The 27,987-nt window shown below is 39.1% G+C and overlaps 1 protein-coding gene across 1 annotated transcript in view; it reads left to right on the top strand.

The window, feature by feature from the left end:
* The window catches only part of SVEP1 (sushi, von Willebrand factor type A, EGF and pentraxin domain containing 1), a 181,643-nt gene that overhangs the window by 34,733 nt on the left and 118,923 nt on the right, over positions 1 to 27,987 (top strand). The gene's annotated exons all lie outside the window — the stretch shown is intronic.

Here is a 27,987-nt window from a genome sequence, read left to right as displayed (position 1 = left end):
CAGCCCAGCCTTGTTTACATGGTAGGGGCAGAGCTCCAAGAGGAAGAATGGCCTCTTGAAGCCTAGGTTCAGATCCAGGAAGGGGGAAGATTTGGGGCCTTTTATTTGTAATCAGTCAATAGCCAAATCGCCAAAATATGCCTCAGCCTCTGTAAGACATTGCAGCCAGTGGGATTCTGGTCCTCAGGCCACATGTAACTTGTAGGATCGTCACCAAAAAAATGTAACTGATGGTCTTTTAGCTCTTCACAAGTCTCCACGAAGGGACATTAGAAAGCTCTAAAAGTGACATCACTTCAAAATGGAATTCACTTCTTCGACATTTATAATTTTATCTCCTCTAGGTTTTCTTACCACAGGATCTTCATGTTTTTTTTTTTTTTTTGATCTTCATGTTTTTAATACTATATTAGAAAGACAAGAAGAACAACTTAGGATTCTTGGGTTCTAAATTATATTTTAGCTGTTTTAAAAAAATAAATTATATTTTAGGAAATATCAAATATGTAGAAGTACTATATGGTTTTTCTGTGATAGCATTTTGTTTGCTCTGTTTTACTTAAAAGGTAACCCGTTTTTTAGAACTTACAACTCTTCCATGGTTTGCTGTTTGGGAAAAATGTATTCCCATGGAAATTAATACCCACCAGGAGAATTTTGGGGCAGTAGGTTTACTTTATACTGTCCGGTGTGGTCTTTCACTCCTCGTTTCACATGAACATTATTTCATTCTGCTATTTGGAAGGTAGGTGGGTCTGCTCTATAACACAGAAATGTGGTTCTCCCAGGGGTGAACCTCCCAGGTCTTTGACCTGACCTGCTTTCTCTCTTTTCTTCTCCTAGTGGGACATTTCTTCTCATGTTCTTCTTTTACTCACTTTTACTTTGTTTTTTAAATTGAAGTATAGTTGATTTACGGTGTTGCGTTAGTTTCTGCTGTACAGCAAAGTGGTTCAGTTATACATATATATACATTCTTTTTTTATGTTCTTTTCCATTATGGTTTCTCACAGGATACTGAATATAGTTTCCTGTGCTATACGGTAGGACCTTGTTGATCTATGCTGTATATAATCGTTGGCATGTGCTAATCCCAGCCTCTGACACTTGCTTTCATTCTTGCTGCTCCTCATCTCCCTTCCCTCGATTTCTCCTCCCCCCACCACTGGCCCTGATCCCAGCTGGCGGACATCCTTCCTGGGTCCGAGCATCCCATGCTCGCCCAGCAGAATCATTCCTTTCTTGGCCCTGCTCCCACTCCATCAAGCAGGATTTCTCATTTAAGCAGAAAAAAAAGGGAGGGTGGGATCTGCCCAACTGCCTCTGAGTTGGCCAAATGCCTCCCCTTGAATCTTCCCACACTTTCATGAACAGCCCAGCTTGGCACTCTTCCCCGACGCCCCCTCCTTCCCTCTCCCGTCCAAGCCCACCGAACAGAGGCAGAAGCTCTCGTTTTCTTTGCTGCATGCCGTAGTCAGCATGTCTGCTTTCCGTGTGGTCCTAGACTGAGCTCGTGGCCAACAAGCCACTGTTGTGCGGCCCCAACAGCCTCAGCCGTGCTGTACCCAGCCTGCACCGCTCCCGGACACTGTCATCTTGCGTCCCAGGGGATAAGCTGCAGGAAGAGAGGGGGGCGGTTCACAAACCCACTGCCCCCAGTTACCCAGGTCGCTGTGGCTGCTACCAGTCGTGCATTCCAGGCAGAGAGGCACAGCCGTCCGTCTGTAAAATGTACACAGTTGGGTGGGCCTGTCAGTGGAGCTGCAGTAGAGGGGACAACAGCACTTTGGCTGCTGGTTCCAGCCAAGAACACCAAGCACAAAAGGATTCGTTTTTCCATCCCTTCTCTTAAATTAGTAAGCCTTCCTTACGTGCAGGATTGCAGTTAGATCCAGTTCATTTATATAAATGTTTTTGTTTTTTTTTTTTTTGGCCGTGCCACACAGCACGTGGGATCTTAGTTCCCCGAGCAGAGATCCAACCCGCACTCCCTGCAGTGGAAGCACAGAGTCTTAACCACTGGACCACCAGGGAAGTCCCTGATATAAATGTTGATATCGTCATCTTCAATATTTGTTTCTCAGGGGTTAGAGAAAGTGGTATTGGAACTCTGAGCTGTGATTTTCACACTTTCGGGAGGCAGTGTTCATCGCTGGCTTCTCCTGCATGGTACCAGCTAAGAGAAAATAAGTAAATTATAGCCTTCCGATGACATGAAAGACTCGTTACTAGACTCTTATCTTTTGGAAAGGCAGAAAGAAATATTTGCTCTAAATCACTCAATACTGAAAACCTAGCAGCTGTGAGCCCCTTTTAAAATCCATTTAGCTGACAAATGTCCCTGAGCACTTTCTCTGTGCCAGTGGTTCAGTGATTCAATGTGCAGGTGTTCAGTGGTGAACAGACAGACATGGTGCCTACCTTCTTAGAACTTACAATCTAACTACACAAATCAATTTGTAATCACAGACTGTGAAGTGCAGTATGAAGAAGGGACTCCAGAGAAGGTTAGACTAATATTGTACTCTCTAAACCAAGATCTGAAGGATGACTAGAAGATAGTTATTTTGTTGCTTCAGGAGAGGATGTTACCTTTCATTAAGAAGAGTTGGCATTCTGGGTATTTATCCTCATTGTAGAAACAATGCCTTTCCGAAGCAAATCATTTCTCTTTCGAGCCAAAAGAAACCTTAGGGATTATCTGCTCTAAACCCTTCATTCTACAAGAGGAAATTGAGGTCTCAGGGAAAGACGAGTATTTTGCTCAAGATGGCATATCCCACCATCAAATCAGCAGGACCAGGAAGGGACCCAGGACACTTTTCTCTAAATCCTGTTTTCAAGGTATCAAACTGCTTATTTTGCACTTTTGAAAAAAGCTTCTTGGGTACATTGTTTTTTGGAGACCATAAACACTGAACTGAAAGTGTTTAAAAATGCAGAAGGGTCTAGCTAAAATTCAGCCTCTGACATAAACTATGTGGCTTTGGATGATTAATTCTTTCTGATTCTCAGTTTCTTCTGTAAAATGGGCTTAATAATGGTATAGTTTTATGTGTATATATATGTATAGTTTTAAGTATATATATATTTTTGGTATAGTTTTATGTATATATATACACATACATATATGTATATAGAAGTGTACCTATAGATATGTGTGTGTGTATACAGTCATGTATATATGCGTAGATAGATGATTGGGTAATTGAGAGAATATACTTAGAATGCTTAGGACAATATCTGGCACATCAATTCTTGATCAATGGTAGCTTTTATTATTAATCATTATTGTGAGATAATATAAATATTATGAGAAAGCTAATGAATGAACATTAAAATAATTATCTCAAGAATGAGATACTTGAAGACAAGCGATACCATCTATTTTGTAAATTCCACTCTTCTGGGCTAGACTAGTGGCCCTAACCTGAGGAATTGTGCTATGGGGAGGATAAGGAAGATCCCTGCATGCAGGTGAATACCATCAAGAAGCTTTGCCGCTACTAAAGGTGGATACCATATTGACATGATGAGTATCCAGTGAAAATCAAGAATCCTGTGTGAGAAAAGGTGGTGGGATAATGTGCCATTGGATTTTGAAGTAGAGGTTGTTTGCTTGATTAGGGAAAAGTTATATGCTGAGGCAAATTGTATTTGTTAATTTCATAGAAAAGTAGAATACTAAAGCTAGCTGTAAGGGTTTTTCTCACAATTCACTTGGGAAATGAGGAAACTGCATCCCATATAGGAAGTGGTTTTTTTTTTTTTTTTTGGTTGTAAATCAGTACTTTATGAAAGGCTGTTGATATTTTGTTTTTGTTTTTTTTTTAAAAAAAACCTACATAACTCGCTTTTATTTACTGGAGGTATTTTGTATAATTCAGAAGTTCAGGTATGGGACTTTAATACTACATGAGCAGGTTTCAAGGGCTGAGAAAACATCCTGCTAGGATTAGTTATTGAACTTAAGGGAAGAGGACTAAAAAACTGTGGAATCTAATGAAAGGGAGTCGCTTCCAATTTCTAGCTCTAGGATTACTTTCCTCATTCTTCACATTTAACATAGACATTTGGAAGTGGTGATGATGCTGATGACAGCAGTAATAACTGATGACGATGATGATAATAATAATAATAGCTAATATTTGAGTAGCACTTACTACATCCCAGACACCATTTCAATCATCGATATATATTAACTCATGTAATGGTCACAATAACTCTCTGGAGTATTGTGAGACAAGGAAACAAAGTCTGAGAGGTAAAGTAACTGGTCCAGGGTCACACAGCTAATAGAGCTGATTTATGAACCCAAGTTGTCTGGCTCTGGAGTCTACCATCTAGCCATAGAGATAGACATTCAACAAATAAACACAATTGAAAATATAATTTCAAATTCTGTTAAGTATCAGTTTGATCCTTACGAGATCATCAATATTTGATTACTTTCAACCCACAAGGTAGCAGCTTCATGCAGCTCAACGTAATATTAGGCAGGAAAAGAAGAGAATGAGTTATATAAACCCAATCATGCCACACCCCTGCTTACAGTTTTTTAATTATGACTCATTTGTGCAATAAACTTCAAGCTCTTTAGCAGAGCATTAAGGTTGTATGATTTGACCTATCTTTACCCTTTGACCTAAAAGCTGGAGCTGGTTATAGTTTCCCCCAAATACCACTCTATTTCATTCCTCAGACATTTCTTCATGCTTCTGCAGGTTCCCTTTCCCACCACACCCAACTATTCGCTTTTTTTTTTTTTAACATTTTTATTGGAGTATAATTGCTTTACAATGATGTGTTAATTTCTGCTTTATAACAAAGTGAATCAGCTATACATATACATATATCCCCATATCTCCTTCCTCTTGCGTCTCCCTCCCACCCTCCCTATCCCACCCCTCTAGGTGGACACAAAGCACAGAGCTGATCTCCCTGTGCTGTGCGGCTGCTTCCCACTAGCTATCTATTTTACATTTGGTCCAACCATTTGCTTTGTTCCTGCTTCATCAGACTAGTGATTTAATGGGCAGTGATTTTCTAGCTCATTCTGTATCCCCACTGCCTGCCTTCAGAGCCCATCAAGGAAAAGGATATGGGCTTCCCTGGTGGTGCAGTGGTTGAGAATCTGCCTGCCAATGCAGGGGACACGAGTTCGAGCCCTGGTCCAGGAAGATCCCACATGACGCGGAGCAACTAAGCCCGTGCACCACAACTACTGAGCCTGCACTCTGGAGCCCACGAGACACAACTACTGAAGCCCGCACGCCTAGAGCCCGCGCTCTGCAACAAGAGAAGCCACCGCAGTGAGAAGCCCATGCACTGAAACGAAGAGTAGACCCCCTCGCCGCAACTAGAGAAAGCCCACGCAGCAAGGAAGACGCAATGCAGCCATAAACAAACAAATAAATTTATTTTAAAAAAAAGGAAAAGAAAACGGATGTAGATAAGAGGCCAGGTTTAATACCAGAATCTTAAATGGACGAGAACTCATTATTGAAATCTTAGGCAATTGCCTGGTTTCCACCTCTGCCTTGGGCACCACAGGGTCCTTAGCACAAAGGCATGTGGTAAGACATTTTTAAGAATGTACTCAATTTGTTTGAATGCAAAATATTTACATTTGGTTAAATTTTGTCAGCAATAAATCAAATAGAGTATGGTTAATTCACTAGATGAGTCATTTTGACATGGCTAGATCATCATAATCAGTTGTGAATAGCCAGTGAACTCCTGTTGTAAATCCAAGCAGTTGCAGCTGTTCTGAATTTCGCCTGAAGGGATTTGAGAGACACAGAGACAATAGACATCTTGAGACACTGCTTTGCAGGCATCGACTCCATTTCAGTGAGTTTGGAATGATTAGCAGATTTAAAATTATAACTGGATGAAGGTCAAGGCTGAGGAACAGATAATGAGGCAAAGCCCCGGTTATATTATTTTTCATTAAAGGAGGATACACAATAGAAATGGTAACAATGGAATATTTATGTGGGAATATCTTATTACACATGTAAATATATACACACAGTTCCCCACCCCCACCCTGCACACACCTGCGTACTCACACACACACACACACACACGCACACACGCACATTTTCCTGTCTAACATTTTGGAAAGAGAAAGGACAGAAAGCTCTAGAAATTCTTGAATAGAAACCAGAACATTTGGAAATCTTGTTCTCTGAGCAGAACGTAGCTGGTTTTTTTCCCCAAAAAACATCCCCAGCGGTGCCTAATAATGGATTTGTAAGGTGTAAGGAATTTGTACAGTGTATCCCTATTCGCTTTTTTATGAGGGAATATTGCTGGCGTGTTGACCCTGGTTCCCATCAGCTTGAGGAGGATGGGTCACTGCTGCCTGCCCTGGGCTAGTTTGTTCAGTTTGCCACTGAATGTGGTAGGTATTCAGTCCTGATGGTGCATTTTCCAGTCTATCATAATTTTTATAACAGGAAAATGCATATCATTAGACCGTAGGTGTGAAACATCACCAAACTCCAAAGCCAGAATATTGTATTTCAGTGCAGTCATTGTATTCTTCAGCTCTGTACCTTCTGTTTGGTACTTGACTATATTTTCTGTTTCTTTGTTGAAGTTCTCACTGTATTCAGTCTTCTCCCAAGTTTGGTGAGCATCTTTATGACCATGACTTTGAACTCTTTATCAGGTGAATTACTTATCTCTATTTAATTAAGGTTTTTTCCTGAGGTTTTGTCTTGTTCTTTTGTTTGGAACAGCCGTTTCTTCATTCTCCTTGACTCTCCGCGTTGCTTTCTGTGCATTAGATAAAACAGACACCTCTCTCAGTCTTGAAGGAGCGGCCCCGTGTAGGAGATGGCCCTTATCGTTCACCCTTCCCCTAGCTCTTGGTTGTCTCTTGAACCTTTGGGATTGTCCACGCAGCCTATTTTACTTTTAATTTATTTTCGTTGAGGCTGTGCCAGGACCTGTCAGTGTCCCAAAGGGGAGGATCTCAGTCAGCACCTAGATTCAGGCTGTTTGGAATTCACACCTTCGGGTAGCAGCTTTTAAAGTATGCAGGTATTTAAAGTATGCGATATATACGGTCCTCTGGGACCGCAAGTGTAAAAGACCTGTTGGCTGCCAGAGCCGGGTGATCTGGAGGTGTACCCTGGGTGGCAGTCACAAAAACTGGGGCTCCAAATGAGTGTATAAAGTCCTTTCCAGGAGGTATCAGGAAGGTGTGGCATGGCAGAGAGAACATGCGTAGATGGCACCCAACTGCCTGGGTTCCCTGAGAGCACCTCCGTGGGCCTCTATTTGCTTGGCAAAGCTGAAGCCACCCCTCAGGCTCCAGAAGAAGAAAATAGGCCTCTTTCACAGAAGCAGGAGGGCGGTGGTTGGTTTCAGTCTATTGTCTGTGCAGTGCCCTGGTGGGTAGTAGCCTGCCTGGAACTGTCTCTCCGATCGTTCCAGGGGACCCAAGAACACTAGCCGCCCCCCAGCCCCGGCCTCCAGAGCCAGGCAATCCAGGGACATCTCCTGGGAGGCAGTCGCAAAAACCAGGGCACCAGACACGTGGGAAAGCCCCCCTCTGGGAGATATTGGTGTTTCGGAGCATGGCCAGGGAGAGCATGAAGATAGCACCTCCTCTTGGAGATCTCTGGAAAGGATCGTAGTTAGCACTTACGTGTGTGTTTAATTAGAAACCTGGCCCTCGGGCTGCAGCTGTGATGATTTGCTAACTGGCCACTTTCACAGAGAGTCTGAGCTCCTGTGTCTGTTGCCTCTTCCTGTCTCTTGGGGGCGGAAGCTGTTTAAGAACTCTTTCTCCATTGGTTACGTCCTGCGGGACCCACAAGCATAAGCCCTGCCGGCCTCCAGAGCCAGGCAATCCAGGGACATCTCCTGGGAGGCAGTCGCAAAAGCCAGGGCACCAGCCAGGTGTGAAAGCTCCCCTTCGGGAGGTACTATGGCTCTAGAGCACAGCAGAGGGAGAGAGTATAGATGGCATCTGCTGGAAACAGAAGAAGAAGAAAAAAAGATGCTACCCGCTGGCTAGAGTGAAGAAGAGGAAGGGGGTGAAGATGGTGTCCGCCAGCCAGCAGGCCCCTAGGTGTGTGCTAAACTCAGATGCTTTAAGATGAGCAAATGAGCTTGAATCACATCTAGTCTGGATGCCCCCTGGACCCACTGCCTCTGCGCTGAGCCCTGGGGCAGGTGAGTCATGAAAGAGCCCATTAAGAGGCGTTTCTCAGTTCCTTATGGTCTGTGGGTCTCGCGAACTGGAGCCCTGTTGATTTTCAAAGCTAGATGTTTTGGGGTCTCTTCTCTCAGATGCAGGTCTTACAAGTTGGGTGCTCACGGTGGGGTTCAAACTCCTCCCGCCTCAGGGAGCAGCTTCGGGTTTTGAGTTCTCTCTGGATTGTGGGTGGCCACGCTGTGATGGGGTTTGTGGCTAGGTTGTGTCCCAGCCCCTCCTGCCTGTTTCGACGTGGGCCTTCTGTCATTTGCCCAATGTGTAGGGGTCGCTCAGACAGCTTTTAGTTTTTTTCAGAGGACGTTGTCCCATATGTAGCTGCAGATTCAGTGTGTCGGGGGAGGTGGTGAGCCCAGGATCCTCCTCCATCACCATCTTGAACGGAACCTCTCGAAGTCAGAATGTTGTTTCCTTTAGAGATACTCATAAGTATACCCAATATTTTAAACTTGTCAAAAGAAGGATTATGACCAATTTCTGCTTCTCACTGTAAAATCTTCCTCTCTCCCTACTTCTTTTCCCCAGCCCCATTATAAGTAACTCTTTCCAATAACAATGAAAAGTAGACAAAGGGAAAACAATTAACATCTGTGAAATCAGTAATCTTCAAATGTGGTTGCTCACGTAACCCCTAAAGACTGAAAACCCACGTGCCCCTCATTGATTTTTAAGAGGCCCCGTAAACTTTTCAACGGGGCTCGTAAAGATGGCATTTCTATAGTACTGTATTGATGTTTTGAAATAAAACTGTTGCAGCACTATTAAATGTACCCACCGAAATCTAAGTACTACAGCAAATTTGATTCCTTCTAGTAGTATCCATTGATGAACAAGCACCTTTTTAAAAAAAGTTTTATTGAGGTATAGTTGATACAATGTTGTGTTAGTTTCAGGTGTGCAGCAAAGTGATTCGGTTTTATATATATATATTTTTTTTCTTTTTCAGATTCTGTTTCCCATATAGGTTATCACAAAATATTGAGTGTAGTTCCCTGTGCTATACAGTAGGTCCTTGTTGGTTATCTATTTTATATACAGTAATGTGTATATGTTAATCCCAAACTCCTAATTTATCCCTCCTCCCCCCCTTGCCCCTTTGGTAAACATAAGTTTGTTTTCTATGTCTGCAAGCGCCTTTTTTTAATGCCGAAACTTTGCATGTTTTCTTAGGTCTCTTTACTCCACTTCTACCACATAATTCTATTCTTTTTTTTTTATAGTTCTTTTTTAAAAAATATTTATTGTATTTATTTATTTGGTTGCGCTGGGTCTTAAGTTGCAGCAGGCAGGCTCCTTAGTTGCGGCTCACGGGCTCCTTAGTTGTGGCTCGCCAGCTCCTTAGTTGTGGCATGCAAACTTTTAGTTGCGGCATGCATGTGGGATCTAGTTCCCTGACCAGGGATTGAACCCAGGCCCCCTGCATTGGGAGAGTGGAGTCTTAACCACTGTGCCACCAGGGGGAAGTCCCCACATAATTCTCTTCTAATGCAACATATTTTTATGTCCTAAAGCCTTTTATTGATTGCAAAATTCTACTTCTCTACTACAAAAATTGTTGATATCAATTGAAATTTTTACATTTTCTGTGACCAAAATTGCTAACAGATTGAGTTATTATTGCAGTTGTTACTTGTCTATAACTTGTCAAACATTATTACACATTTTGATACTTGTTACATATAAAAAGTAAGATACTATTGGAGATTCATCTCTTAATCAGATGGGTTGTTCATTAATTCATGGACCCATGGATTTCTGTTGTTCACTATTAGAATAAGAGAGTGTTGTACAGCATTCATTTCAGTGCTGTTTTTCATTTTTATAGGTTTTAGTGCTGAAAACCTTCTTCATACAAATATGTAGATGGCACTTGAAAGAGTTGTGTTAAATTGATGTCACTCAGTTCTTGGAGTTCCTCCTGAGTTACATGCCAAAAATAACATGAGTTATCTATTGTCAAAAAAGGATTGTAAATGATCTCTCAGCTGACAATTCCCTTAGGTCCTCTTTCAATTTTATTGAAACTAAGGAATTGGAAAACTTTTCACCAGCAAAAGGAGTTTTTAACCCATCATTCCAATCATTCACTTTCTCAAATTTCTGGGAAGCGCCCCCAAAGACTAGAACTTTACCAGGACTTATTAAAAGACTACCTGTTACTATTTCATTTGGAAGCATTTTGTTTAAAGTTGATTTTGGGAAAAACAAAATAGTATGAATTTTAATAAACTTTTTTAAAAAATAAATTTATTTTTGAAATTTATATATTTTTGGCTGCGTTGGGCCTTTGTTGCTGCGCGCGGGCTTTCTCTAGTTGCGGTTTGCGGGGGCTACTCTTTGTTGCAGTGCGTGGGCTTCTCATTACGGTGGCTTCTCTTGTTACGGAGCACAGGCTCTAGGCGTGCAGTCTTCAGTAGTTGTGACACGCAGGCTCAGTAGTTGTGGCGCACAGGCTTAGTTGCTCTGCGGTATGTGGGATCTTCCCGGACCAGGGCTCAAACCTGTGTCCCCTGCATTGGCAGGTGGATTCTTAACTACTGCACCACCAGGGAAGTCCCTGAATTTTAATAAACTTTTAACAATTCAATAGTCTTTGATAAAATTATTTTACCCTAAAATGTGCATTAATATCTTCTTATCAAAATCTTGGAGCCATAGATTTAGCTTATTTAATTTCTGCACAAATATCTACCATATCACCTATTTGTGAAAATGTTTCTCACAGTCAAACCTATCCTCCAAATCAGATTTATTTTCTGAGAGAAAAAGGCCTAAATAAGCCAATGCACATTCCAGTGGCAATCATATTACTTTAGAATTCTACAATTGATAAACGAGGCAGAGAGCCTGCCCTGAATTTGTCATCTGGGTGAAATAAGCTGCTGCCACCTTCAATATTTCTTACGGACATTTTCTTCCTTGCTTTGCACTCATGCAACTCTTCTAAAGAAGTGGCATGTGCTTTGACAGTAGTCAGGGGGTTGAAAAGGAAAGGCGGTAAATGAACGATGCCTTCCGTCCCCCGTCCCCACCCTACAATGTATCTGAATTCAAAACATCCCAGAAGTGAGCCAAAATACTCCATTTCCAATGTCAAGAAATATTGAAAGATACTTAACTGAAATATGTGAAAGACTAGAAAAGTTTCTTAGAGGACCTGCTTATTGTGCCTTAATCTGAAGGGTCTCCAGATACCAAGATTTTGACTTGTGCTGGAGATTTATTGCCTTGGGGCAATGCATCAAGATTTAGAAGGGGTGAAAAGTACACATTTCTTTTGAAAAATGAACAAAGGGCAATTGTGTAAAGGTGCCGTAGATGCTTTCTCTGGCACATCAGTTTAGCTAAGAGGACAAAGGAATGTTGAGGTCCTGGAAATTGGCTCTCTAAAATGAGTCATGCCACATCCACATGCATCTTGCAAAGTCTTTGCCCGCTTATGTGCCTCTTTGGCAGAAGAGGAAACAGTGTGAAAGAATTTTTAAGTTTTCCTAATGGCATTCATCTCTAAAGAAGTTAGTGAGCAGACCCAGCTCTCTCGGAGCCCAGAATCCGCGCTGTCTCTGCGCCATTTTATTGCCTCCAGTGATTCCATAGCACTCATTGCACCGTCCTTATCCATCAAGGAAATGATCCAGAAATATTTTGCTGCTCTTTCCAGACTACCTTTAAAATAAACAGTTGCTTCTCAGCTGTAGCTTAGCATCTCAAGTGTTTGGTTCCATGGACTCTGCATGGAGTTGGTGCTTACTAAATATGAGATGATTAGCCAAGTTTGGATGGTAGCCAAGGTTAGCAATTTGAAAATGATAGCCCAAGCTAGAGAAAAATCAGGCTCAGTAAAATGATGGGCGCCGTGAGTGTGCTAAAGGCTGGTAATGCCGAGATACATGATTCAATCCTTATACAACCTTGTAAATCCATAAATAAATCTATAAATAAATAGTTATGGATTACAGTTAGTGGCATGAATGCTAGTGATGAATCCTAGTTCTGTCACTTCCTCACTGTGTTTTTCTGGGCAAGTTCTTTGACCTCTGTGGGCCTTAGTTTCTTAGTCTATGAAATGGGGTTAATACCAGTAGGATTGTTATAAAAAGGCAGTGAGATAATATGTGTGAAAAGCTTGCTATGGTGCTTGGCATATAGTAAGTCCTTGATTAATTTAAATTGTTACGCTCTACCAGTGGTGGTTCTCAACAAGGAGAGATTTTGCCCCCTTGGGGACATTTGGCAACGTCTGAAGATGTTATTGGTTGTCACAGTGGAAGGAGCTATTGTCATCTAGTGGCCAGAGGCCAGGGAAGCTGCTAAATAGCCTACGATACACCAAACAGCTGTGACAAGTTCCAAACGTCACCCTCTACTGAGGATGAGACACCTGCTCTATATTGACAAACTGAATTAATGCTTTAACGTAAGATTCAGAAAACATTACTGTGTCTCTGTTTAAAGTTTGAGAATAAATATCAAAGCCATGAGACTCTACTAGGCTTAAATGATCTCTTGGGTATGAACATTGCAGCATCTTATGCTCTGGCCACCCCAAGGTGCTGGTGGCCGCTCAGACACTGCAAGCTCTTTCACGGCTCCACACTTGTGCATTTTTGTCCTCCTTTGCTTAGAATATTCCACATTTTGTCTGTCTGTTCAGTTCTTACCTATCCATCAGGATTCGTAACAAACTCACTTCTCTTATGAAACTTTCCCTTTCATTCCTTCTTGCCCTGGCACAGATAGATCTAGATTTTTTGGTTCTCATAAATATCTTTTTTTTCTGTTAACATTTACCACACAGCATCATCATTTTTGTTAGGTTTCTTCCTCCTCTGGTGTTCTATGAATCCCTTTAGGGCAGGATTATGTCTATGTCTCTCTCTCTCTCCCTTTCTCTGTTTTCATCGCCTCTGCTACATGGCCATGAACTTAGAGTAAGCCTTAATAAACTTTGAGTGAATGAATGAATGAGTAAATAAATAAAGCAAATTTCTTGTTTAGATATTAGAATACAGCATATGGAAACTCTGCTTGGTTCCCAACTTCCTGAGAATTTTCCATTCCTTTTTTAGAGAAATGAAGGTGAACAAGTCTACTGACCCTTAGAAGCACTGGCTTAGAATCAAAGTCAGCCATCTGGAAGGCCGAGTTCAACAGTAGGAAGTGGCTAATCACACATTTATCTCTTTCATGTTATCTAGTTACTGAGATTATTTTCCAAATTTTGTTCTAAAACCACGGTATTTTGTGTGTGTGTATGTGTTTGTATGTATGTGTAAAGCTATTTACACATATTGATGATTGATGGTTTGGGGTAGTGTTTTAATTCATATCACAGTCAAGACAGCATTCCAGGATATTGTGGGTTTTTACCATTTAAACAATCATTTAACAAATATAAAACAAACCATTATCACTATATGCAGCATAGTGTTAGTGGTTGGGAAATTTTTCATAAAACCTTGAAATGTATAGATTTTGTCAAAATATGGAAGCAGTTGTATTAAAATAAGTCATAAACTATAGAATAAGTTATGAGACAAAAGTAATCAAATACACATTATGCGTGAAACGTGAAATATGTAAAGACATAACCATAAAGATTAATAGGGCAAGGTTACTCTTTTTCACCATCAATATTTAATATGTTAAACAAAAAAAAAGAGCCATTTTACTATTTTCATATGATGTTATTGTTAACCTAGAAAAACCAGTAGAATTACTAGACTTGTAAGGTAGCAAGATAAAGACTTCAAATCAATGAAACATTAAGTTTTAAAAATGTGATGAAATCCCATTTACAATAATAAGGGAAAAATGTGTTTCCTAAGATTAATTTGAAAGAGAAATGTGTGACCCTCATTAGGAACCGTAAAATTTCAAAGAAACTGATATATGAGTAAGAGGGTCAATTTGTGAATTTCTGCAGGAGGAATACCCTCTCCGGTCTTGCTAATACCACGCATACTCTTCATCATATTCTGTTCCATGTATAAAGCAATGGTTAGGTATGAAGAAATATCCCTGACCTCCAACCAACTGCACCTCTGTAGTGACGCAGATACCCCAGGCTCCAAGATACAGTTTCTCTATATTGCATGTTTCTGGATACACCTTGAAATTTTGCTTCTCTGCCTTTTGCTTTTTAAATTTTTATTACATGTTTTCTTTTGAGATAATATTGTCACGTGCAGTTTTAAGAACTAATACAGAGAGGTCCCCTATACCATTTTCCTAGTTTTTCTCAATGGTATCATTTTGCAAAACTACAGTAGAATATCACAATCAGGATATTGACATTGATACAGACAAGATATAGAACAGCTCTACCACCACGAGAATCTATAACATGCTTTTTTAGAACAACAAACACTTCCCTCCTACCCTTGGCTGCCCCTACTTTAACCTCTTGAAACCTCTAATCTGTCCTCCATTTCTACAATTTTGTGATTTCACGAGTGTTAGATAAACATTCCTCCAGCAGAGGAGGAGGGATGAGGAGCACTGCCAGGTGAACATAGAAATCCAGGTTCCTCATTTTGCCCTGTTGATTGACACTGATGTGTATGTGTGTGGTGAGGGGATCCTCATTACTGCTGGATGTGGATGGAAGTCCATGCTCTTTGTTAAGCCTTCACTGATACCACCCTGGATGGAAGGGGTAGGGATGCCTGATGATTGCTCCCCATGTGGCCTCCGCTGACACTGCAAGGAAGGAAGCTCTTTACTGCTTGGTGGTGGTGCAAGTCCTCACTCTCCACTGAACCTACTCCGAGACACCACTCCAGTGGGGCGGGGAGGGACCCCTTGGTACTTCTGGGTGAGTATGGAAGAGAGACATCATCCTCACCTCTGTGTTCTTCATTGGCATGAAAGACCCATCTCTCTACTTGGCCTTCTCCCATACCAACTCTGGCAGAGGTGTGGGAGTGCTTTTCTAGAGCTTTGCAAGAGTGGAAGTCTAGGCTCTCCACTTGGCCTCTGCCTGGTATGGCTGGGCTTGGGTCACAGGTCTTTTTCTGTGGAGTTTGGCTAGAATAGAGGAGTCAATTGTTGACTGTCCACAAGTGTTCCATCTTGCTAGACTGCCCTTTTCTTCATCCTTTGGCTGAGAGAACTGTATTTTGTTGTTTTGGGGTTTTTTTGTCCATCCCCATTGGTGTTTTTGGGGATGCCAGCTTCTTCAGGTATATGTCTAGGATACATGAGGAAAAAGGAAGTGCAAGGAACTGACTACCATGTTGTTCTTTGAATCTCAAGGTCCCTAGTTGGTCTGCCTTCTTATCAGTTCATTTCTTGTTTATTTTATATATAACGTCTGGGGGTTTTAGTTGTACTTTAGCAGAAGGACTAAGGAAAAATACATCTACTCCATCTTCCCAGAAAAATGTTCCTCTGCTTTTTGTGTGCATCATTTCTTCTCTGTTGACAGGTTTTTCCATGATGGTTGTATCAATCCAACAGTGATATTGTTCTTTATGTGTTATGTCTTTAGGGTCACTCTTTGTAGAAGTGGTGATGTCAGTTTTTCTCATATCTTATGCCTGATGATGACTTTTATTTCTGGAAAACCAAAAGTAACCAAAAAGACAATGGAAAAAAAATGGTTAATGGCCAATCAATAAAGGATAACAATTTTAGCAAGAATTATGGAGAAAAAGACATTAAAGCAATTAAGCAAAAAAAAAAAAAAAGCATTAATTAACTATAGCTCAAAGTTCTTAAATCATCCTTATGTATAGAGGTAGATGGGGGTGAGTGAATCTTTCCATGTGTTTGAGAATGAAATGTTATTCACATTCAAAATCATTCTCCAAAAGGCATCCAAAGTGATCTTTTCACACACCCTAACTTAACATGTTGTCATTGTTCTCATTGTCTTAAGAATAAACTCCTAGCTTTTGAAAGTGACCTGTCCAGCCCCAGTGGTTCTGGCACTCACCTTTCTAAGCCTCACCCCTCTGTCCTCCAGCCAGTGTGAACTCTTATATTTTCAGGATTGCCCTCTCTTGCCTCTGGGTCTGCACATGTTGTTCCCTCTGTCCGGAATGCTATCACCCTGTTTCTACACCCCTCTCCTCACTTCTATGCTTGGTCTTGGTCTCACCTCTGAAATCACTTTGACCAACAGAGCTTTCCTGACCACCCCACCCCTGCCTCAAGTCTGGATAACATCCCTCTCATGTGTTGTCACGTAACATGGTACTTTGCCCCTTTTTAATCCTCTGTTGAAGACCACAGGCAAAGTTCTGTCTTATCCTTCTGTCTATCCCAAGTATCCCATTACCTGTCATATCCTTTTCATCCCTACAGAGGGTGAAGACATTTTAGTTTTACAACTACTTGGCTATAAACTTGATCACCCATGCATTGTGATGGAAAAACAGTTCTCCAATTGGTTACATCAAGTAGAGAAGGTCAGACAGTGTCACAACCCGTAGTAATTAGTAGAATTCTCATCCGAGGATTCTCCCTTGATGCTTTGCACCACACCCTCCTTTAAGGGATGAACTGGGAGAAAGGTGGTGAGGTGGTGAAATTTAACGTGTCGAAAGCATTGTAATTGCCAAAGTAAAATACTTGCAATTTTATTTACACACAGATTATTCAGAAAATAATCCAAACATTTGAATATGGGAATATGGAAGGGAAAAATTGACTAGATGAGTAGAGTATTTCAAGGTGCAGTAGAGGAGACCACACAGATCATCAGAATGAATGAATGCCAGGCAGAACGGGTCACTCTGAATCGGGTTTTATGGAAACTACAGAAGGAAATCATTTAAATCTGTCCACTGACTCCTTTAATATTTATCGAATTATCTTTTAGGTACTTCAGAAGATATGATTCTTGCACAGTACTTGCCTTAAAGTAGCTTAATATAAAGTAGAGCTATAATTACTGCAAACAAGTCAGAATGTGTGCCATGAACCAAGAATTATGGTTAATCCAGTTCTAAGCAACTGAGATTGAATAAAAATAAAAAAGATGTGACATATGTGATATGCAAAATGCTATGGCTGTTCAAAAAATATTTATTATTAGTTATGGAGATGATGGGATTTGAACTGGGTTTGAAAGATAGAATGAGGACAGTTAGAAATAGGGGTACTGTTGTGGACAATGAAAAGTACAGGCTTGTGATGGGGACTGAAGTTAGCTTGTATGGGTGGGTAAGTAGCCAAAATCTATGGGGAAAAGTGGGATTCATGGAAAGAATGGTAAGGAGCAGTGCACTAGATTGTACTGGGACTTGAATTCCAGGCTACAGAGATGGCCTTTGGTCAATTGGCAACTGTAAGCCATTGAAGATTTTTGAGCAGGAAAGTGGCATGATGAAAGACATGTTACAGGAATATTAATTCAGCATCTGTGGCAGAAATCACGGAATCTGAAGTAACCTAGAACAAGAGATGTATGTATAGAGGTTACAGATCAATCAAGTCATAAAATAATAAGGTCCTAAATTAGCACAGCAACCAATGGGCATAGAAACTGATATTATCCATATTACCAAGCCCTCAAAGACCTTAAAGTCTTATTGAACTGAGGTAGAAGAGATGAGGAAAGAAAAATATCAAAGGCAACTATGGCCTGAGACTTTACTCAAAACTTACCACTCTTTATATGACCCAAAGGGAAACAAATTTGACAACAAACACCAAACTATACTCAGAATCTTTCTCCTTTCTGACTGCTAAAGTCAAGTGTTACCAGATCCAGCATGTGCCATTTCTCTTGTTCCTTAGGCCAGGCTAATTCATCAGATATGCATCAGTACAGTTGTAAAAATTGTTAAAATTTTGAAATACAAATGTATTGGTTGGTAAATAGCTGCTGTCCCCAAGTCCCTAAATGTCCCCTTACTGATCTCACCCTCTCTCCAGCCTCACTGGTCTATCCCACAATCCAGCACCTACAGAGGTAACATCTGGCAGATTAGTGGGCATGCAGAACTCTGCTTGATGCTACAGCTCATGTCTGCTCTCATTGATCAGTGATCATGCCATTATGGTAACATTTTATTTATTTATTTATTTTTAGTACTCTTTATTTATTTATTTTTGTTTATCTTTGGCTGTGTCGGGTCTTAGTTGTGGCACGCGGGATCTTCATTGAGGCGTGCAGGATCTTTCGTTGCAGCGTGCAGGCTCTTGGTTGCGGCACGTGGGCTTCTCTCTAGTCATGGCGTGTGGGTTTTTCTCTCTCTAGTTGTGGCGCGCAGGCTCCAGGGCACGTGGGCTCTGTAGTTTGCAGCATGCAGGCTCTCTAGTTGAGGCACGCGAGCTCAGTAGTTGCGGCACACAGGCTTAGTTGCCCCACAGCATGTGGGATCTTAGTTCCCTGACCAGGGATCGAACCCGCGTCCCCTGCCTTATAAGGCTGATTCTTTACCACTGGACCACCAGGGAAGTCCCTCTGGTAACATTTTAAATATTACCCCTACCAGGGATAGAGTTTTCTCCCAGAAGTTTCTCAAGTTCCGTAAGAAAATAGACTTCTGTTGGGCCTACACATGTCTGAATCTCAGAGATAGATTCACCCTAGATTCGAGTTGAAAATCTGTTGCATTGGAATTCATGGGACTTCACATTTAAATAATGATTAATTGGTAATTTTAAAAACTCATGAGAGTACAGTAAGATATATACTTTTATTCCTGATAATGGGAATATACAATAACTTGACAGTAGGCTAATGAAAAGTTAATATTATTTTGCCTAAGGAAAAAAAATGTTAATGGGTGAAAGATATAAGGGAAAAAGATGATTATAGGAACCTTGTTTTTAATTGTAAAAAATTGGAATCAACCTAAGTATTAAACATTAAAAGAATAGTTAAACCAGAGTAGTCAAGCTTATGGTAAATTTTATTTTCTTCTTTATACAATTCTGAGTTATTAGCTATTTTAGAAGGAATAAATAAGTTGAAGATAATTCTAAAATCTCCACAGGCCTTTCCTAAAAGTGCTTGCCCGTGAAGTTTTAATTGTAAAACTCAGGATGATCTCACATTTCTCACCCAGACAGTAAACACCTTAAGACAATTAAGAGTTTTCAGGGAATTCCCTGGTGGTCCAGGGGCCCGGGTTTGATCCCTGGCCGGGGAACTAAGATCCCACAAGCCGCGTGGCACAGCCAAAAAAAAAAAAGAGAGAACACAGAGTTTTCAACTAAAAAGACTTTGCCTAAGTGTTCTATACTCAGCCAGGTTATATTTGTGTGTAATATATGTGTTTATGTGTGATATATGTATTTATGTCTATATGTGTATGTATGTGTGTACACATATATTCTTAACATATGACGCTTACTTCACTGATGCATCTTCTTTTGGGCACAGTCTTTTGAGAGTTTTGTCCTTTCTTTTTTGATAGACTCATCCTAATCCATCAGTAATTTCCTTTCTAGTTGGAGCAGATGTTTACATTTGAAACATGGTGTCCTGCAGCTTGGGTGCTATTTGCTGCTCTGGCACCACACAGTTGCCTACATTCACAATTTTGCCCAAATAGTCTGTATTCCAGCCAGATGAGCTAACCAATCACAGGGAGGTTGGCAGGATGCTAATACATTTTACACAGATTCAGATGTGCAGAATCCAGGTCAGTTAAAAGTCTCCTCTTCTAATTCCTTGATGAAAATAGAAAGAATCTTGTCTGTCTACTAAAAAGAAAGTCCCTCATATGTATACCTAGGTCCTTGTCTTGTACTTGTGACAAGGATTGACTTAGCCTCGGGGAAAGCTGGTTCTTTTCTAGTGCAGTGGACCCCTGTGCTCAAAATCCTAGCACAACTATTTGTAGGAACAGATTCCTTATTCAGAATGAATCCATAAAGTTGAGAAGAACCATGATATTGTAATAATAAAGAGCCTTTTTGGGGGGCCCAGATAACTTGTTTGATGTCCTACCCAGGGCTTTTGATTTGCACAACTCCTGGGTCCCATTATCATCTACATGCATGGGCACACTTGGAGTTGTGTACTTCACAGCCTGAATGCAGCTGATGCAACTTCCCTAAAACTATGTTCTTTAAAGAGTTTCATTAACCTTTAAAGGTGAATTGTGCAAAGAACAGAGGCTCTTAGTATTTATAGAGATTTTTAAAACATTAATCTTTGATTATGTATAAGAAGGAATTTTGTAAAGTATACGTTACTGTATAATAAATATTATTAACTAAAATAGTCATCTAAAGGATTGATATTTAGAGAACAGAGACTTCTTTATATTCTACAAATTCCAAACTGGTTGATATTTTTATTTACTTGAGTCAAAAAATTGTGTTGGCAGTTGAAGAAAAATCTAATGTTAGCACATGATAATGTCAAGAATCACAGTTCCAATAATAGTAGCTGATAACTGCTAAGATGTTTCTGAAAAGAGAAAGTGCTTATTTTAACAACAACAAGAAGAGCAATTAAGAAACATTATTTGGTACATTTCCAGGAAGGGAATCATTTCATATGATAAAGAAAAAAATTATACCCTAGCCCTTTACCATCACTTGTGGAACTTTTTCAAACCACAGTTAATTTCATCTTTTCAACTTTTGCTTGGTTTTAGATGAGGAATTTTCCCCCTTGGGAATCAAAGAAGTTGATTACACCTCTCCCACTAGAGTTGTGCAATGCCTTTAAATAGTTCTCCTGAAGTCTGTTTTCCATTACCATTATGAATTTCACAATACATTTCCAAATGTAGTTTTGGATATTTTTATCCAAAACACTGTTCTCCAATGTTGTAAATTCTTGATTACTCAAAAGGTTTTGGAGAGTAATGGTGTAAGATTAGCTCCTTTTTATGTAATATTTTTTTTAAATAAATTATAAAATCTGTAGATAAAATCTGACTGTTCATATGAAAAGTTTATTTAACTTTTTAGTATTATTCTATTTATAGAATCATCAAATGTTAGCATTGGAAAGGTCATAGCCATCATTAAATGTAACCTCTGTATTTTGTAGGAAAATTTTAAAAAAAATCACTTGCCAGTGACCCCGTAGCTTGTTAGTGGAGCAGCCAAGATAGCAGCTCAGTTGTCTTGACTTCTAGTCTAACGTCCTTTCACTCCGCCCTGTTGTTAGTCCCTCCGGCTTTGGTCCTTCCTCCACACTAACCCATCCTCCACTTCCAATAGAGCTTGTTTTCTCCTGCCCTCCTTTGACTGAGTGACTGCTGGTTCAGGCAATGGGATGGGCAATGGCTGGGTCAGATGACTGGAAGACTCCCTGAACTTACAAGAGTGTGTTCCCCATGGAGAGAAAGAGGCAAGTGCGTATGTTACACACAGTGTGATATGTGCCAGAGCAGAGGTGGGGGTAACGTGCTCTGGGGCACAGAAATGAAGTTAACAGTATCTGTCTGAAAAAGTTAGAGAAGCTTTGAAGAACAAGTTAGTCTTGAAGGATACTGGAGGTTCATTTAGAGAAAGGAAAGCATATGCCAAGGCAGAAGCTAAGTGGAAGATAGGAAAGGGAAAGAGAGGGAGATAATATTTACCAAGCTCCAAAGCATCTACTGGGCACAACAAGCCATAAAAGAAGTATAACTGTCTCTTTTATAGTTGAGAAAATTACGAGTTGGGGACATTATTCTAACATTTACTGAATGCCAACTACGTGCCTGGCGTTGTTGCTTTACTCACATTATTTCAATTAATCCTAACAACAAATTTATAAGGCAAGTACTACTAATATTACACGCGAAGAAACAAAGTCTCAGAAAAATTAAGTAAATTGGTCAAACTCCCAAGTCCAGTAAACTGAGGTGGGGGAGGTGTGGTGCAAAACTAGTCTGTGCTTGATTCTGAAGCAGCTTCTGATCACGATATGGAGTTCACTGGTTCATTGTAGCAGACAGGCAGGAAAGTTATAGATGGATCAAAGAATTACTGAGAAACCCAAAAGAACTTTTTGGCCAACCCAATAGATCAGAGTAAAGACAGGGGGCCTCATCCTGTTGTTGCAGTTTTTGGTAGAAAGTGCTTTGATCACATTTATATTTTAGAAAGATGTTCAGACAGCAACATCTAAGATGGATTAAAGAGTAGAGATGAAGGTTGAGAGAACCAGTGAAAGGACTTTGTAAAAACCTGGAAGAGAGGTAATGAGTTCCTGTCTAAGATAAGAGCGATGCAGATGGAGGGATAGGCGAAATGCAGAGGGTTTTTAAGGAGTAAAACCCAAACAACATGATTTCAATTTGGATATTGAAGGAGATGGAGGGAGAAGTAGGAATCAAAGTGATCTCTGAAGTCAGAGAACCAATAACTGTGAAATGAAATACAGCATTTGAGACAATGACTTTCTTTTATGTATAATTTTTATTTACTTTTAATGTTTTTGCACAATACCTATTCAGTATAACAAAACAAAATGTAAATCAGCAAAAATAAACAAACTTGGAAGCCTCATAATTCTACCATGAATATATGACATGTATTCATAACATTATAGAATTTTACGCATTCATTAGCCAGAAGATCATACAATACATATGGTGTTTGAAACATGCTTTTTTTTTTTACACTCAACTACACAATTTGATTGACCTTCCATGTCAAGAATTCCATTTTTATGGCTAATATACCGTTTGATGGATTTGTCATAAGAATTTAACAAACCCCCCATCTCTTGACATTTGTCTTGGTTTCCAGTGCTGTGTAATGACAGACAATAATTATACATACTTATATGTGTAGGTAAAAAATGTTTCCTTTCACTTGGACAAATTATTAGAAATGAAATGCTATATCAAAGGGAAAGCTCCACTTGAGGCTTTTGGTGTCTACCCTCAGGTTGCCCTACAGAGTGGGAGAGAGCCTGTTTGCCCACATGCCTGCCAACAATGGGTACTAACATCCATTAAAAATGTTTCCAAAGTAAAACGTCATCAATTTGCATTTTTCATTATAAGTGAGGTTAGACAGTGTATCCTACGATTATAGGTCATTTTCATTTCTTCTTTAGTAAATTTCCAGCTTTTGTTCTTTGTCAACTTTTCTATTGAAGTATTCCTATCTTTTTCATATATTAGAAAATGCTCTTTATGTGTTAAGCTTTTATTTCTCCCTAAGGTAGTAATTTGTTTGCTTCCTGAAAATTTTTTGAAATATTTAACATATATTTTTACATCCAACTATCTTTAACCTGTATCTCTGGCTTGTTTTTAAGTTTATATCTTATCAGCAGGGTTAAATTAACCCATTACTATTATTGATGATAACTGATATATTTGGTTTTATTTCCATTACCTTAGTTAAGGACATTTTGTTATAAATTCTTTCTGCTATTTATCTTCTTGTTCTGTTTTTCTTTTTTAATTTTTAAAAATTTTTAACTTTTTTTTTTTTTACGGTAGGTCCTTGTTGGTTATCTATTTTAAATATAGCAGTGTGTACATGTCAGTCCCAAACTCCCAGTCTATCCCTTCCCCCTACCTTTCCCCCCTGGTAACCATAAGTTCATTCTCTAAGTCTGTGAGTCTGTTTCTGTTATGTAAATAAGTTCATTTGTATCATTTTTTTTAGATTCTGCATATAAGCGATATCATATGATATTTGTCTTTCTCTGTCTGACTTATTTCACTTAGTATGATAATCTCCAGGTCCATCCATGTTGCTATAAATGGCATTATTTCGTTCTTTTTAATGGCTGAGTAATATTCCATTGTACATATGTACCACGTCTTCTTTATCCATTCATCTGTTGATGGACATTTAGGTTGCATCCATGTCTTGGCTATTGTAAACAGTGCTGCAATGAACATTGGGGTGCATGTATCCTTTCGAACCATGTTTTTCTCCAGATAAATGCCCAGGAGTGGGATTGCTGGATCATATGGTAACTCTGTTTTTAGTTTTTTAAGAAACCGCCATACTGTTCTCCATAGTGGCTGTACCAATTTACATTCCCACCAACAGTGTAGGAGGGTTCCCTTTTCTCCACACCCTCTCCAGCATTTACTGTCCATTTGATGATGGCCATTCTGACTGGTGTGAGGTAATCTCACTGTAGTTTTGATTTGCATTTCTCTAATAATTAGTGATGTTGAGCATCTTTTCTTGTCCCTCTTGGCCATCTGTATATCTTCTTAGGAGAAATGTCTATTTAGGTCTTCTGACCATTTTTTGATTGGGTTGTTTGATTTTTGGATATTGAGCCACTTGAGCTGTTTGTAAATTTTGGAGACTAATCCCTTGTCAGTCACATCATTTGCGAATACTTTCTTCCGTTCTGTGGGTTGTCTTTTTGTTTTGTTGTGGTTTCCTTTGCTGTGCAAAAGCTTTCAAGTTTAATTTGGTCCCATTTGTTTATTTTTGTTTTTACTTCCATTACTCTGGGAGACAGATCGAAAAAGATATTGCTGTGATTTATGTCAAATAGTGTTCTGCCTGTGTTTTTCTCTAAGAGTTTTATACTATCTGGTCTTACATTTAGGGCTTTTGAGTTTATTTTTATGTATAGTGTTAAAGAATGTTCTAGTTTTGTTTTTTTACATGTAGCTGTTCAGTTTTCCCAGCACCGTTTATTGAAGAGACTGTCTTTTCTCCATTGTAGTCTTGCCTCCTTTGTCGTAGATTAAATGACCATAGGTGCGTGGGTTTATTTCTGGCTTTCTGTCCTGTTCCATTGGTCTATATTTCTGTTTTTGTGCCAGTACCATTGCTGTTTTGATGACTGTGGCTTTGTAGTATAATCTGAAGTCAGGGAGCCTGATTCCTCCAGCTCTGTTTTTCTTTGTCAAGATTGCTTTGGCTATTTGGGGTCTTTTGTGTCTCTATGCAAATTTTAAGATTTTTGGATCTAGTTCTGTGAAAAATGCCATTGGTAATTTGATAGGGATTGCATTGAATCTGTAGATTGCCTTGGGTAGTACAGTCATTTTAACAATATTGATTCTTCCAATCCAAGAACATGGTATATGTTTCCATCTGTTTGTGTCGTCTTCAGTTTCTTTCATCAGCATCGTATAGTTTTCAGAGTACAAGTCTTTTATCTCCTTAGGTAGGTTTATCCTAGGTATTTTATTGTTTTTGATGCAATGGTAAATAGGATTTTAAAAAAAATTTCTCTTTCTGATCTTCTGTTGTTAGTGTATAGAAATGCAACAGATTTCTGTATATTAATTTTGTATCCTGCAACTTTACCAAATTCATTGATGAGCTCTAGTAATTTTCTGGTAGCATTTTTAGGATTTTCTATGTATAGTATCATGTCATCTGCAAACAGTGACAGTTTTATGTCTTCTTTTCCAATTTGGATTCCTTTTATTTCTTTTTCTTCTCTGATTGCCATGGCTAGGACTTCCAAAACTATGTTGAATAAAAGTGGTGAGAGTGGACATCCTTGTCTTGTTCCTGATCTTAGAGGAAATGCTTTCAGCTTTTCACCACTGAGTATGATGTTAGCTGTAGGTTTGTCATATATGGCCTTTATTATGTTGAGGTATGTTCCCTCTGTGCCCATTTTCTGGAGAGTTTTTATCATAAATGGGGGTTGAATTTTGTCAAAAGCTTTTTCTGCATCTGTTGAGATGATCATATGGTTTTTATTTTTCAATTTGTTGATGTGGTATAACACATTGTTTGATTTGCGGATATCGAAAAATCCTTGCATCCCTGGGATAAATCCCACTCACTCATGGTGTATGATCCTTTTAATGTATTGTTGGATTTGGATTGCTGGTATTTCGTTGAGGATTTCGGCGTCTATATTCATCAGTGATATTGGCCTATAATTTTCTTTTTTTGTGGTATCTTTATCTAGTTTTGGTATCAGGGTGATGGTGGCCTCATAGAATGAGTTCAGGAGTGTTCCTTCCTCTGCAGTTTTTTGGAATAGTTTCAGAAGGATAGGTGTTAACTCTTCTCTAAATGTTTGATAGAATTCACCTGTGAAGCCATCTGGTCCTAGACTTTTGCTTGTTGGGAGTTTTTTAATCACGGTTTCAATTTCAGTACTTGTGGTTGGTCTGTTCATATTTTCTGTTGCTTCCTGGTTCAGTCTTGGGAGATTGTACATTTCTAAGAATTTGTCCATTTCTTCTAAGTTGTCCATTTTATTGGCATACAGTTGCTTGTAGTAGTCTCTTATGATCCTTTGTATTTCTGTGTTGTCCCTTGTAACTTCTCCTTTTTCATTCCTAATTTTATTGATTTGAGCCCTCTCCTTTTTTTTTTCTTGATGAGTCTTGCTAAAGGTTTATCCATTTTGTTTATCTTTTCAAAGAACCAGCTTTTAGTTTCATTGATCATTTCTACTGTTTTCTTGCTCTCTAATCCATTTATTTCTGCTCTGATCTTTATAACTTCTTCCCCTCTGCTAACTTTGGGTTTTGTTTGTTCTTCTTTCTCTAGTTGCTTTAGGTGTAAGGTTAGGTTGTTTATTTGTGATTTTTCTTGTTTCCTGAGGTAAGATTGTATTGCTATGGACTTGCCTCTTTGAACTGCTTTTGCTGCATCCCATGGGTTTTTGGATCATTGTGATTTTTGTTTTCATTTGTCTCTAGGTATTTTTTGATTTCCTCTTGGATTTCTTCAGTGATCCATTGGTTGTTTAGTAGCTATGTTTTTCTACCTTTGTTATTTGGGTTTTTTTCTCTTCCACTGATTTGGAGGTTATGCATTCTTTTTCTATTCATAGTTATGTGAATTTTTTGTGTACAAATTTGAACCTATGTTTTTCTTTCAGTTTTTTCATATTGATTTGTATGAAAGGAAATGAGAGCTTTATCTTTTCCTCTTCCCAACCATCCCCTGTTTCCCTCAGACTTTAAACGTTTTTTCTTTATAATATGTAAAGATTATTATATTTTTCCCTTAGATCATATGTCTTTCTTTTTAAGGAGGGGCTTTATTTGCTATTTAATAATTTTTACAATTATTTTAGCAAGATACTTAGCAATATATGGTATGTTCCACTACTTTCTTAATCTCAAGCAATTTATTGAATACCAGTTTTTTTCCTCATACTTGAGTTCTTTATGTTGATTTCTTTTCAATCAGTGAAATACATCTTGATTTCCAGAAGTCATGCACATTCTCAAATGTCTTTCTCTTCCCTCATATTTACCAGTAGCTTGCCCAGATATAGAGTTTTGGGTTCATAATATTTTTTCCAAATAGCTGTGTATCTTATTTCATTCTTTTTTCATGGCATTTGTTTCTGCACAGGAGAAATGAAATGTCCATTTGATTTTCCCATTTATTCTGTTTTTCTTTCCTAGACACTTGTCATACTTTTCCTTTGTTTTGGGTGTTAATCACTTTTTATTAATTTTGCTGGGAACTTGATGAGTTTTTATTGCCCTGAAACTTCAAGTAAGGAATATTTTCTTGCATTAATATCACAGCTTTTACTTGTGTTGTTCTGGAATTTTCTGGCTTCTTTTTACTGCCTCCAACAACAGCTTTAATCTTGCTGTTACAGTTTATGTTTTCTTTTCCATTTGTGTATTTATCTTAATCATTTTCTCCTATAGCTGCTGCCTTCTGTTCAAAGGATACAGTGTTGTCTTGCATCTTCTTGAAGATCTGTGCCAATATTTACTGAACTTTTTATAAAAAAGGAATATTCAGAAATATGAATAATTCAATAATAATTCAATATTTAATGCTATGATGCTTTGAAGTAATGTTCCCTTTTTTTCTGCTGAAGTATTTTTCATAAGTCACACATCATTATAACTTTCCTACAAATGTTTCTCTCATTCTTAAATAGCTACAGCTTTATCAATTCTGGAACTTTCTAC

Source organism: Balaenoptera ricei, chromosome 6 (genome assembly GCF_028023285.1).
Source record: "Balaenoptera ricei isolate mBalRic1 chromosome 6, mBalRic1.hap2, whole genome shotgun sequence".
In the NCBI taxonomy this organism is placed as follows: Eukaryota; Metazoa; Chordata; class Mammalia; order Artiodactyla; family Balaenopteridae; genus Balaenoptera; species Balaenoptera ricei.
This window is presented reverse-complemented; position numbering and strand designations above follow the sequence as displayed.